Here is a 14,826-nt window from a genome sequence, read left to right on the forward strand (position 1 = left end):
AAACGGGGGAGATCAAAGGCGGCTTGGACTTCCTGCTTGACTCAACAGAGAGAAATAATAATCAGCCTTTTCTTGTGTGTCCCATTGAAATGGTTGAAGTCAAGACATCACCAATGTGGCCAAGAGCTTCCAGGACCCACATCCCTGGGACTCACAGAGCACCTGGGTAACAGAGCACATGCTTTCAAAAACAATCATGTTTACTACTCTTGGGAGGACTCGGGCTTGGTGGAGGACCCAAACTAGGAAAAAAACTCCACTTTGCCTCCCCCATTTTCCTTCTTGTTTGGCTTTTTGAGACACTTTCTCTACATATCCCTGATTGTCCCAGAACTCAGTGTAGACCATCACCTCATTTTCAAACACATTACATACATGTATAAGATTGTATATAATTGTATATACGTGTATATAATATGTGATCAAACACATTATATATATGTATAAGACTGTAAAAGAATAAATTTAAAGATACTAAAAAACCAGCTATCTTTTCTTATGTGGCTTAGGTGTAAAGGGAAATTGTCTTTTTTAATGACAAAACTGGCCATGGTATCAAAAGTTTGACTCAGCTGATCCACCACCCCACCAACAGCAACAACCATGGTCTACTTACTCTTTGCACCTCTGCTTCCTGCTCTGTGAAATGGTCACAAAAGTGCACTTGCTACTCTGCCGTGATAACAGCGCCTGGACTGTGGCGGACACTTCAGAAGCCCTAGTGGCTTCCTGCCGCCATGGAGGACAGGGCTGGAGGAGAATTCTGTGTTTATTCCACAGGAAAGCACCAAGTCGCTGTTCTGGGGAACCAGAGTCATGGTCCTTGGAGTCTGTACGCTGTGAAGTTAAAATTTCAGCTGACACTGACTTGTTCGGAGTTCTCTCCCCCACGCAGAGGAATCCCTTCATAGCACAACAAGAAGGAAATACAGAGTTTTTCAGGTAGATATTTATACTCCACAACAAACTGTGTAATTTCAAACTAACCTTACTATAATTGTGTATATAATTATGCGCATTACATACACACTTTCAATTATAATTCAGCCATTACTGACATGAAGATGGCAGGAGAATGCAACAGTGGATGAGGAACAACAAAGGAGGCAAGATGAAAATGAGAGGGGACTGCGGTTCCAGTGAGCCGACACCTTCCGTCTAAAGAACTATAGCACACCTTTGCTCAAGGCTCCTCGGGGGTGCTATACAGCTGGACTGCCAAGATCAGAACCCTCTAGGAATACATGAGGACCAGTCCCTGGTCTTTTTGTTTTAATGTTTTATTTTATGCATACAGGTGTTTTGCCTGCATGTATATCTGTGAAGCAAATCTGTATAGTGCCTGAGGAACCCAGAAGAGGGTGTCGGATCCCCTGGAACTGGAATTAGAGATGGTTGAGACCTACCACGTGGGTGATGCGAATCACATACCGGTCCTCTGAAGGAGCAGCCAGCAGTCTTACCTGCTGAACTGTCAGGGCACTTTCTCCAAGGGCTTCCTTCAATTGTGTTTGCCTTTTCTGTCCCTGTTCCTCCCCGTCTCTATCCCTCCAGCATCCCCCAGCCAGGCCCACACAGGTCCACACTAACAACTCACTCCGTCATGCATGGTACTGATATTCATTCTGTATATACTGCTCCATCTCTTTCCGTGTTTCTCCAGGCTGAAATAGACTCACACAGACACATGCATATGTGTGCACATGCAATCTTTTCTCTCTTCACTGTTTTATGGGAAAAGATCATCTATGTTGCCATAGCAAGGATGTTCTCATCAATATATACTTGGCTCTGTCTCCTCTCCCTTCTACATGCAGCCTTAGTAGTTTTATGTCAGACATAATACCAGAGCATGGGGTGCGTGCACACACATGTGATTTATTTTTAAGACTGTTGTTGAAAAACAAGTTGAAATTAAGAGATTTGAGGTGATTTCTATATGGCACCTTGTCAAAAAGAGCTTGGTTTGTTTACCAATAGTCTTTTTATTTTATTTATTTACTTATTTTGTGTCTTCTGTTCCAAGGGAAGTTTGTCTACAAAGGCAACTTGTCAAGATTGCATTAGCCATGGTACATGTCTGTTCATGGTAAATCAGCTAGAGTATCAGAAGGGTAGCTAGCTGCAAACGGAAGTATAGGCTGTCAAGAAAAAAAAAGTGCCAAGAGAATCATCTGGGAACACATGGCAACTGTCCCTCATTGGTGGCCAGAGATCATAGCCTGAGAACAAGTCTTCTCTGCCGTGGTCCCCAGAAAATCCCCCCCCCAAAAAGAAATAAAAGACGGGAAAAGAACCTTTCATGTACCTAGTGCCTGCAGCTTCCAGGCCTCTTCCTCAGAACAGCCTGATTCAAAGGGAAAGAGGAGAGGCCCCACCCACACTAAGACCTGAGTAATGGGGCTAAGCGCATTGTGCTCAACGCACCGCTTACATTTTAACATCTAGAACATTTTAATCTTGACAGTAAATGTTGATAGATGTCGAGGACAAAAAACGAGGTCCTAGAGAGTGGTCTCGCACAAGACTCACGAGAGACCGGTGCCAACCCAAGGAACAAGGGCCAGCCCAGGCTCCAAGCGTCTCTCCACCTGTCTGGACCCAGTTTCCTCATCTGTAAAATGAACGCCTTGAACGTCTGACTTCAAAGGCAGGCCCAGCTCTGCCTATGATTTTGATTTTGATTCCGCATTCCCTCTGCTCCCAAGAAGTCTGGGCTTGTTGTAGTCCATGAAGAGGGTCTTGGCAACTGCAGTGGGAAACCCTTACTCTGTCTGGCTCCCTCCCTGTCCTAAAATGTCCCCATTCACCCCAAAACACATGGCTTTACAGAAGAGAGGTGGCCATCCACGGAGATGCTTGGCTTCTCATGACACCATTTGCCATCAGCTTGACCCTACAATGATACTTAACCCTACAATGATAATGGGGCTTTTCCATTTGACAAGACGGGCTGCTCCTGGTCCCTGTGGTCACCCCCTAGAAGGGTGTTCATCATCTACCCCAGCAAACAGCTGCTCAGCAACCCATGGTTCCTGATCTCTGTCAGAGGCCCGCTTCTGTTCTAGCACACTCTACCTGGACAGGAGCTCAAAAGAGGCCGGCCCATACATCTCGGGCATGATTCAAGACAAGGCCCCTTGCCAGAGATGGCTTGCCTTGGCTATGGGGCGTACTTCTGCCACAGAGGCCTAAAGATGGCTGTGGTTGGTGTCAGGTTTCTTACAGTTTTGTCCTTACTGAGCGAAAAGATACAAATAAAAATGAGCAATCAACTCTCTGGGGTTTCTTTTTAAAAAAAAAATGGAGAGGGCCATTGAACACTACAGCAGAACTAACTGACTGGATTCAGCCATGTGTGACTGGCCCACCTTGGAGCATGATGGTTACACTCACATGTTCAAGCCAGGTGAGCGTGGGTTCCTGCCTCTTGCAGCTGACTGCATATTAACACGTCGAGAACCTAAAGCAATGCCCTCTATTCGGCATATGTGGCTTTCATGCTCGAGCTGTTTCCTGTCCATTATTATACATTCAGCACTGCCTCCCTAGTGTTCCCGCTCCTTAACGGTCCACCCTGGAAAACAGCATCATTCATCTATCATGCTCCATTGAAAGTAAACATGCCCTGACCTCCCAGGGTCCACGACATGCCAAATACACCCCCTTTTGATGCAACAGCTGCATGCCTGTCAACCGCACTAAACTGTGCCCTTCTTGTGGGCAGCGGTGTGAGGACCTGGTTTGCTTTATCTCCAGCCTCTGCCTGCGGCTCACATAGGGTGAGCACAGTCAAATTTGCTGAATTGCACATATTCTCCTTTGCTACCACATCAGGAATGCGCTCACCCCTTCCGATGGGGCAGTTACTTTGTATCTTGATGTGAGTGGACCTTGTCCAGTGGGGAGGGCTGATTTCTACAGTCTAACATGGAGATAGCCCTGTCAGAGTTCTTCACAGACGGTGGCTGAAGGCCTGGGGCCCTCATGTTTGCATCATCAAATGAAGTGAGCACAGACGAAAATGTGACCTACTGTGTTTGGACAGTGAAGGAATCTAGTTCTGAAGCTCAGCTCCAAGAGGCACAGATGCTCAGGCCTGGAAGGACTGCCTGCCCACCCCGCCCCATGGCATCCCTGTGGGGTTGGTCCTCAGTGACCAGCCCTCTTCAAAGAGAACTGTGAAGCAAGGACTCGGACCATGGACGCCACCCGAAGCAACTCTGCTGAAGCTCTCTGTTCTTGACACTGCATGGCCAGGACCCCACTGTGCACGTGCCATTCCTCGGCCTCCACACACCTGCTTCAATCTCTTCTTGCGAATAAACGCAGCTGTTCTAGCAGCTCAAGTGAGTGCCCAGATACAAAAGATGCAGTATGTAAATAAGGCTAATAACCAGAGCCCAACACCTTCTGCGATTCCTTCTTCCAGCCCAAGATGACCCCTTTGGAAAAGTAGATCATGTCATGTGCAGTATGGCGGTGTGAGGGATTACACTAAGGATGTCATGACTCATTTGGGGAGTGCTGGTCAAATATTCGATTTGTCTTGCTATACAACAAAACTCCCAGCGGTTGCTCTACCCCTCATAAGGGAAACAAAACCACAAACAAACGAAGAAAACCCAGTGCCTAGACAGGCAAGTACCAGAGGCTGCCGGATGCTGGGGTGAGCACCGCAGCGCTGGCACCCCCTAAAAGCACAGCTGGATCAGCCTTCGGAAAACAAGCAGAACTACCCTCTGCTCTTCCTGCAGTCAGGCTTCCCTGACTCCTCACTGCCTGAAAAACACATGAATGCTAGACTGGAGACATTCCACCACCGAAACATACTGAGCGTTTACTGTATGCTAGCATTGGAAGGCAAGAAGGTAAGGCTCTCCCACACTAGGAAGTCCTTCAAATATGAAGGAAGACAAACAACGTGGGGTGAGCAGGGTGGGAATGGAGCAATGGATAATGCTTCCAGGAAGACTGGTGTCACCCACGAGTATCCTGGAACAATCTAGATCTCAAATGTCTTGGGGAAGAGAAGAGTCTCCTGGGCCTCCAACGTGAGTCTCAGAGACAAAAGAGGATGTCCGAAGGCAGGGCTCTGCACTGAAGCATCCTGGGACACCGAGGAGAACCTTCACATCTAACCCCAACCACATCCTGCCCTCAGCTTCATTTCCCATTGCTTTATCGTGCCCTGGAACATCCCCAGTGCCCACACTACACCTTCTAGCCTTTCTTTTTTCTGAGCATGGCCTCAGTCTTCTGCCTCCACTGTTTCCCTTTCTGGTCCTTTCCCCCTACCAAGACCCCTAATTTCCCTGTGAAGTTTTCCCACATTCCTGGAAACAGAGGGGATTCGCTCATCTCGTCTTGTATGACTCCTTGGTCAACGGGGTCGTGTCTTTACCTTTAACAAACACTGTCCCTGTCTGCAGGGTCATCCCTCTTCTAGAAGGCTTGTCAACCTGAAGCCCCAGGACATGGGTGGTATAAACAGCAAGGAGACCCAAGCAGTGAGACTCCTGCTGCTTCAGTGAACCAAGAGTTCCTGGTGAGCTCCCCGCCTAGCACAGGTCTTTAGGGGAATCCACAAACTCGGCCCTTCTGCTTCAAGTGTCCCACATTGAACCCCTTAACCTGGGACATCACCAGAAACTTCTTTTTTGAGAGCAGTTACATTCTTCTCTATTCTTGGTGACCAGAAAACAACACAGTAGCAGGAGAGGAAAAGCTTTGGCCTTGGGGGCACCTGGGTGTGGATCTCAGCAGCAGCTCGCTCTAAGACTCAAATGGCTGAGGACACTTCATTGTACCAGAAGCAGTCTATGAGCCCCAATTCTCAGGGCTGTGAATGCACCTGAGGACTGTCGTCAAGCTTAGGATTTGTTTTCCTGCCTCCCATTGCTTAATAAAGTTATAAGTCCCTCAAAACTTCGGAATCAGGAATCTCATGAAGCAGTAGCATTTGTGAAACGTCTGAAAAGGGGACTTGGGCCTGTGGACCAAGTCAGAGGAAGGCATGCAGACCAAGTCAGAAGAAAGCATGCTGCCAAGCAAGAAACTGTAGTGACGGGTAGCAAAGGGCCGACCCCGTTCTTACAGGGAACACTTGGTACCTGGCATTTGGACTGTGAAGTCCATGCCCAAGAGAGTTCAAGGTAGGCACAGACTGCACAGCCATGTTATTCTTGGGAGCATACAGGGCTCATGTGTGTGTGTGTGTGTGTGTGTGTGTGTGTGTGTGTGTGTGTGTGTGTGTGTGAGGAGGGGTGTAGGTCACTGTATACAGCAAGGGACTACACCAAAGCACAGGCTATCTCTTGGGGGATAACAGCCCACATGTTACACAAAGCACAGGCTATCCCTTGGGGGTAACAGCCTATGTGTTATATAAAGTAAGCCTGTCATAACTCCCGAAGCCCGGAGCTCCATGATCCTAGTGCACGAGGAAAGTCGTCTCCGTACTTCAGTTGGCCCATTTGTAAAATGGGATGCTTGGTCCTCACACTCACACTGGTGCTCAGAAACCACTGCCATCACTTGGGAGAGACACTGAAGAGAAACAGAAGGGAGAAAGCAAAACTCTCAACCTTCTCCTCATGATACGCAGCAGAGATCAAAAATGGTATTGGTCTCTGGTAGCTCCGCAGCTTCGACATTTTCACAGGCGTTTCTGCTGGAGAAACAGCCGTTTAGCGAATCCCAGTCTGGTCCAGCCTTGTCACATGAACTTATGGACAGATGATGTTTTTTGTCGGATTCATGTCTTCAGAAATGTTTAGTTGGCTCACATGCTTGTGTGTCCACAGAGCAGAGACAACCATGAATGCTTGGCTTCTCAGTTAGCTTAGCCTGAGTCTCACAGAGTAACACAGCACGCCACCTCTTCTCCCGTGGGATCCAGGGGGACTCTAGAAAATAAGCAGGTGACAAACCATAAACAATGTCCACAGAATTGATCCTGTGCCTGGTTCTGTCCATGTTAGATCACTCCGGCCCCATCTCCAGAATCTAGAGGCCGAAAGCTTAGGAGATTCACAACTGTGGATAATGAGTCCAGCCTTGGGCCTGAAAAGAAACTCCAAGAGTGGCTGGATCAAATCTACCCTCCCAAGCAGAGCTGGCCCTTGTCTGCCAGGGGTCAGCACTTTTACTTTGCCTCCAGATTTTAGCCTGTCTCCCTCGCCTCAGGTCAGCCACCACACCTGCAGTGTGCTCAGACCTGTGGCCAGGGTACACTACAAGCACTGTTTCTCTGCCTGTTGTTTCCAAAGAACTGAAGGAACTCCCCTCGACAGAGAGTCAGAAGTGTTCCCCTCCCAGTACCACTGCCAGCTCAAACTGTCCTCCAGGATCGAGGCCTCTTCAAGTCACTCAGGGAAACACTTCATTCCTTACCCCAGGGCAGTTCTGACCTTCGCCCTTCCTTCAATCCTCAGGAAACTACTATTCCAAGTATGCTTTCTTGACTCTACCCTGGACTCTGCTACCTGCCTAATACCCTCAGCATCACCTCAATACCCAAGCTTCCTGTCCCTCCCCACGCTGGCATCTCACAGAAGACATGTCCCTCGGACAGGCAACAGGGCCCAGGTCTGACAGTACACTCCATCACCAACTCTGAAACCAGAAAGACCCTGAGATGGGGAATGGGGAGATGGGTCCATGGGTGACAGTAATGCTGCGTAATCATGGGGGTCAAGGCTTGAATCTGCGCATCCATGTGAACAGCTGGAAAGGACCACACACGCCAGCAATTCCCGGGCTGGAAGGAACACACTGTGTGTGCATGTGTCACACACATACAGAAACATGCACAAAGAGAATCATAGAAGGGTTCAAGGATCACAGGGTGGTGGTGAATGCATGCCTTAGGAAGAAAGACTGGAGGTCAGTGGGGGAATCCACAACGTTCTCCTCTTGACTTTCTAAAGTGCTAATTTGAGCATAAATGTCATTTAATTTCCAATGGAAAAATGTGGGCACTGGGCCCTACTCCCAGAGATAACTGTATATTGGTGCTGGATTGGGCTGCCGTCTGTGTTTTGTTTATATGGAAGGCGTTGAGTTAGTGATATGGAGGTACACACAGCTCACTGTGTGTAACAGGGAAGCAGGGTGCCTCTGTATGGCTCCCTCTGTACAAGTTTCCTGTCCTCCCTACAGAAGTCAGCCAGGATCATGGTCTTCATAGCAGGCCTGTTTCCAAGGACAGGCAAAGCGCAATGGACTCTTCATTGGGGAGCAGAAGTTGACAGTGTGGGACTAGCAGCCCAGATTTCAGTCCCGGCTCAAATTTGACTCTGAGTTTCTCTCAACTCACAGCCTTGTTGCAGACATCCCGTTTGCTGCGTGCACTGTGATGTGAGAGGCAGGCAGAGTGTCACCGTGACAGCAGGGCAGCCCCTCATCCCTGCTGTCTTTACCCCATCGCCACCTCTGCCTACTGAGTCACCTCACAGCATCAACACTGACTGGTGAGTCTGACAACAGGACCAGGCCACACCACCCGCCATCCTCCACTGATACAACCGTCTACATCACTGGCCCTTAGCTGCCTAACAGCAATCCTTGCACAACACAGCACAGGGATCTCTCTGGGCCAGGTAGGGAACCATTTGTACTGAAGTCCTCCTGCCTCATGAGAAGTTCTAGTTAAGTCCACGACAGAGTGGTCAGGAAAGCAATTCCATGAAGGCACCAGTTTTCTTTGCAGCTGCCTCTGGAGTCTCGTGGCCTTCCACACTGCACCCCTTTCTTTGGGGACAGCTGTGTCTCAAATAGGAATGAGCACTCTCTTCTCTCCTGTCTTTTCAATACCAGGCTAAGGACAAACACGTTCCTATGTTTCTCTCGTCCCAGAATTCAGTGCCCATTGACCCCATTCTCTGAGCTGAAAACACAGATACTTCATATGCACAGTTCGGGAGGTTCAGGTAGGGAAACCTGCTTCTTCTTCCAGAATGCCACCTCAGACCTCTCAGGCTGCGGTACCTCCTGCTCTGAGCTCTCACCCCCCCAGCACTTTGCCCACTTCTCTTGAGGCAGGGAGATGTGTGCTTCACTAGCCGGGTTCCATGTTTCCCGTATCAGTGCGTTTCTCTGAGCAGCGGGAAGTTCCAGTACTGCCGCCACAAGAACCTGGGTAGCAAGGGGAGAAAGGTGGAGGCAGGCTTTCCTCTAAGAGAAGGCTGCTTCCCACATCTGCAGAAACTTGGAAGAAACGCACGTGCTGTGCCCAGGTTCTGAGGTTCTAGATAACTCCACCTCCTCAGAGCCCTTGGCACTGACCCAGACTCCCGACTCACCTTTGCCAGAGGATTGCTGCCACTGCCACAGAGAGCGAGGCGTCTTTATCGTGTGGCATACTGTACGATAAAAAGCGAGTGCGGCACTGTGGCGGTTTGAAAGAAAATGGCCCCCAAGGGGAGTGGCACTACTAGGAGGTGTGGCCTTGTCGGAGGAAGTGTGTCGCTGTAGGAGTGGACTTAGGTCTCTTTTGCTCAACTGTCCCTCAGTATGACAGTCAGCCAACTTCCTGTGGCATGCAAGATATAGTACTCTCAGCTCCAGCACCATGTCTGCCTTCAGGATGCCATGCTTCCCACCATGATGATAATGAACTAAACCTCTGAATCTATAAGCTGCCACCCCAACTAAATGTTTTCCTTATAAGAGTTTCTGTGGTCACGATGTCTCTTGACAACAATAAACCCCTAGACAAGCCCACTGGAAATCTGAAGGAGAGAGAGAAGCTGCATTGAGGAAGGTAAGAGAGTCTTCCTTCTGCCCTCAGTTACCTTTGTCTGGGCCTTTGGATAAGTCACAGTCTCCCCAGCCCAGATGGCTTCCCACACGCTGTGTAGTTGAAGGAACATGTGGGGTCGATTAGCCACAGCTCCCGAGTCACAGTGACACACTGGCCTCCCGACGATCTGGCTGCACCAAGACCAGCAGCGCTGACTTTTCAAACAGTGATGCCGCCCCAGCCATGGCTCACATTTCCTATTAGGACATCTTCCCACAGGGTCTGCCTCAACTATTCAAAGGACACTGGTAACTAGGGCACTGTCTCCCCTTTAGAGGCCTTGTCTGGACTCAGTGTGGACAGGTGGAAGTGGTGGCCATGGTGACCGTTTCACTAGATTCATTCCTGCTTCTGACTGAGTCTGTCCAGATTGCCCCCTGCCTCCTGTGTGGGAAAAGATTCCATCTACAGCTTGTTCAACATGGGATTAGCCAGGGTGTGGAGGTCTGAGGTCTGGAGCAGAACAACAGGCCAGAGGTAAATGCCTCCCTATTCCTTTTTGCTGACACAAAACCAATGGAGGACAGACACCAAGAAAGATCTGGTTCAACTTTTTAACTCCCCCCCCCCCGGTTCTTGGGAAACTCCTGTTCAGCACTGCAAATTCACCCTCACTCCAGGGGCAGGGCACCCGCCTGCGTATCTGAACTTCTGTGAGGTAGCTGTGCTGTCTCCGATGTCCAAGGTGAACATCACTTCTTAACTCTCCATCAGCAGACCTTATCTTCCCAGAAAACAGATGAAAAGGTCTGAGGGAGGCTGGGTGCCTCGGGATGGGCAAGGCTTTTATTAATGGAGCATTTTCTCAGGCCTTAACTAAAGCTCATCCACTTTTGCCGGTCAGGGCCGACAGTTGAGAGCAGTATTAGAGGAGGTAATTGCACGTATCAGTCAACAGCCTTTGTCCCTTGGCCGCCCAGAATTACAGTAAAACGGGCCCAGGAAAGCAGCAGGTTGGATTAAAGCGAAAGAGCCCTTTCTCGGGTTTCTCACACTCGCCAGCTGTTCTGGGCTGTGGGCACACAAGCAGCAATAACGTCTGGGGAAACCCACCCCGGTCTGGGCTCCTTCCCCCTTCCACTCCACCTTGAAAGTGATTTATCTTTGACTTTAAAGAGAAACATTTTCAAAAAGCATTCTGTCTCCCCAGAGCAACTAAGCGACTCACTCGCTATGAATTTTTCTCCCATTCAAGTATGTGAATCCGCATAAACCTAAGCCCCCTGTCACTTCTCAGACTGACTATAAACTAACCAACCCAGAGCCTTTGAAGTCACTCACAGGTCCTGATGGTTGCTTAAGTAAACACCACGCAGGACACAGGCATGTTTTATGTGCCCGGGACTGACTGTAAGTCGTCTCTGCTTCACTCAGGTGGGCTCCTACGGGAGTGCTGAGTTAAGACAGGGAAGCCTCACCTGGGTTTGGGCACTTGACACAAACTTTCCTCCTTGGTAAGTGTGACTGTTACCAAGTCCCTGATGGGGACACTGCATTGAGGGGACACTGGAGCTTCCGAGCTCCAACCCCAGAATCATTGCCTTTCTCTCAACAGCAAGAGAAGGCTACCTAAAGACAGCCCAGCAGGCCTGGCCACAAAAGAGGAGCTGCTCAGGACTGTGTTGTGTATGTGAGAACAAAACTGACCGTCCTGCCAGGCGGTGGTGGCACACATCCTTAATCCCAGCACTCGGGAGGCAGAGGCAGGAGAATCTCTGTGAGTTCAAGGCCAGCTGGTCTACAAGAGCTAATTCCAAGACAGGTTGCAAAGCTACACAAAGAAACCCTGTCTCAAAACAAAACAAAACAAAACAAACAAAAACTGACTGTCCTAAAAGATGGACTGTTGTCCAGGAGACAGATGCCCGAAAACAACTGTTTTGGTCAGTTTGGCCAGAGGGTCATGGTGAAACTCGGGCTGAAGTAGCCTTAGCCAGCTTTACCATGGTCTGGCAAGGACAAACTGAGGACCATGGGAAAGCTGATTGCCAGTAGGTTGGGGCTTTAAAAACTAGAAATGCTGTTGTATCCCAGAGTGACCACGATCAAGCCATTGTGTGACAACAGTCTTCCATCTCAGAGGTGGAGGCCAAGGTCTCCACACACCAGGAAGCTCCGCTGAGTTAAAGCAGCCCGTGAGCAACACAAACACCATTCAGACTCAGCCACCTTTCAGAGCCACCTCACTGGGGAGTGGGAACTCGATTCTGGACACCAGGGGACAGGGGGCTCATGAGCAGCCCACGATCCTCCTTGTGGAGGCCCAAAAATGTGAGCCTATTCCACCTTGTCTGAAGGTCAGAGAGTTTGAGGTGACCCAAAGTTGTTGATAACAACTGTGGCTACACACCCTGACCTAGGCTGCGGTTACTTGGTGTTTTGGACATTAAGATGGCCCACAGAGGCATATCTACTCCATCCTGACCAAAGGTCAGAGAATTCAAGGCTACTTCTGCTCCTTATTTAGAAATAGGATGTTTGACCTAGGAAGTGGCTGCCTTCAGGATACTTGGTCTAGGGATGGGTTCACTGCCTAAACAACAGAATGCTTTTCTCAAGAATTAGTGACTTGATGTCTCAAGTATTGAAGCAAGTAACTGTTCTAGTTGTCCTTGTATCATGTTAAAGCTGTCTTTGGTTTTCCCTCCCCTTTTGTATAGGTATATAAAAGTGTATGGAAAATTAAACATGGCCAAACTCAGAACTCAGAATTCAGCATTCAGTATACACTGAGTTGCCCTCCCGGTACTACCCTATGTCTCTGTGTTTCTTTCTTATCTCTTTTCCTCCTACCCAACACTTCTAATTCTCATGCCCCTAACCTGGAACATACAAACACACCATGGCTAGGGTCACGGCAGAAGTCACCCCAAAAAGGTGTCTCCCGACACCTTCTGAGGCATCAGATTTATTTTGATGTTGGTGGATGCCAAAAGACAGAGTAGGGTGTCATGGAATGAAGTGCTTCCAGGTGACATTCACCCCTTACCTTTAGAGTCAGTGGCTGGAGCAGTCAGCAGGACAGTATTGATGTGCATTCTCTGAAAGGTTGGCTGAATCAATGTGATGCAAAACTCAAAAAGTTCACAAAATGATGTCAAGTGGGAAGTTCTCTCTCTGCTGCCTTGGTCTCCCCACTGGCAAATGCTACATTTTCTCTCTGTGCCTACGTGTGTACAAGACAGGAGGCATGTATTAAAGACTAAATATTTTGCTATTTTTCAGCACAAACAGAACCAAGTAGGCATGTTTTCCACACTTTGATTTTTTTAATTAAATATCTGACTTCTTATCAATTTTTTTATAAGTTCCTCTCATTCTGGTGTGTGGCTGCTTCATGCTTTGTCGTTCTGCTGCCTGATTCAATTAGAACACTCCGCGTTCTGAAAACACAGCACCACAATGATTCAGGGAGTTAGGCTGACGTGGGCCCGTTCACACTGACGTGGATCAGTTCACACTTCAGAGAATTCATGTGAAGTGAGTGCCTCGTCAGAAGAAGACCTGCTAGGTCTGTGATGGGCACTTCTCTACACAGATACCAGCAGAGTTCTCTCTATGGAAGCCATCCCAGTTGGGTGTGAGCCGCTTCCAGGGCAATGTGATGATGAAAATGGAATCACACTATAACGGGAATCTGCATTTTTCCTAAGAAGGGCTGGGTAGCTTTTCCTGAATATGACAGCCTATTCTCTGCTCTCTGAACAGCCTGTACACACCCTCTGCTAGCCTGGTACAGAGGGTAGAGCCTGTTTATCTGTCTGGTAAAGTGTTTCATGACACAGAAACACACTCTTGGCCAGAGACATGAGCTGTAGTTTTTATAGGCTAAGGATATTTCTTATCTTATGCCAACTTAGGGGCACCAGCCCAATGCTGAGTCTCCACACCCAAGCATCTGTGCCTCCTGGGAACCTCTTAATCAGCCTCAATCCGACCAGATGAAGCATCCTGCCACATAAAGACCATATATATCACCTACACACACACATTATAATACAGAGAACTTCAGCTATTACCTGATATTAAAAAGAACATATTGGCCTACTACCAATATAACATGTGATGTCCCTGGGGCTGAGCTGAGCCACATTTTGATGACTTGAGATGCTGAGAGCTCTAGGTGCTTGAGTTTCAGGTTAAAAAACAAACAAACAAAAAAACATAAATTGCACCTGGATTCAAGGGCAGGACATCTACTCAGAAAACCTGGCTGGAGAGTTGGAGTGTGACAGGTATACCCCAACTTACCAGGGAGCAGTATGGCTGGAGCCACCCATGTCCACCTCTGTGCCAGCAGTTGATGTCACAGCATATGCATGGGGTAAGTCCTATAATAGCTGACCAAGGGATACCCACATCTGAATACCCATGATCACATTTATACAAATAACCTTGCCCAGTTCAAAACAATTCCCTTCGCCCAGGAGAGAGAGGGTGACTCATCCAAATGACATTGATGCCACCTCAGGAAAGTCAGGGCATATAGCACTTCTGATTCCTTACTCCCAAATGGCCGCCAAAGAAAATAAGGCTAAGCGGTATCTTTCAATGCAAGCCAAAAGACTGGCTTCCGTGTGTAAGCCACACGCAGGCAGCATCAGTGTGCGCTACAGTTGTTCAGTGCATGTGTGCGTACATATGTAAGAGTATGTGTCTGTGTGTGTGTGTCTGTGTGTGTGTGTGTGTGTGTGTGCGTGCGTGTATGTTGGTTGGTTGGTTGGTTTTTGTCAAGTTGACTCAAATATAGACATATCTGGGAAGAAGGACTCTTAACTGAGAAAACGACTCCATCAGATTGGTCTGTAGGTGAGTTGATAGGGTATTTTCTTGGTGAATGTTTGATCCCTGGGCAGGTGGTCCTGGATCATTTAAGAAAGCAGCTGAGTGAGCCATGGAAAACAAGGCAGTAAGCAGCCTCCCTCCACAGCCCTGCTTCAGTTCCTGCATCCAGGCTCCTGCCCAGTTCCCTTCAGGAAGAACTATTAACTGTAGAGCAGCTCTAACCCTTTCTTCGAGCT

General features: G+C 48.6%; 1 long non-coding RNA gene across 1 annotated transcript in view; it reads right to left on the reverse strand.

Annotated features, from left to right (window-relative positions):
* Positions 1–3,331: 3,331 nt before the first annotated feature.
* Positions 3,332–14,826, reverse strand: part of LOC125397523 (uncharacterized) — a 56,049-nt gene continuing 44,554 nt past the window's right edge. The window contains exons 2-3 of the long non-coding RNA XR_007231079.3: positions 12,795–12,971; positions 3,332–6,908 (exon numbers count right to left, since the gene is read on the reverse strand). This is a non-coding gene — a long non-coding RNA (uncharacterized LOC125397523). The remainder of the gene's footprint in view (positions 6,909–12,794; positions 12,972–14,826) is intronic.

Source organism: Myodes glareolus, chromosome 20 (genome assembly GCF_982192425.1).
Source record: "Myodes glareolus chromosome 20, mMyoGla1.1, whole genome shotgun sequence".
NCBI classification, from domain to species: domain Eukaryota; kingdom Metazoa; phylum Chordata; class Mammalia; order Rodentia; family Cricetidae; genus Myodes; species Myodes glareolus.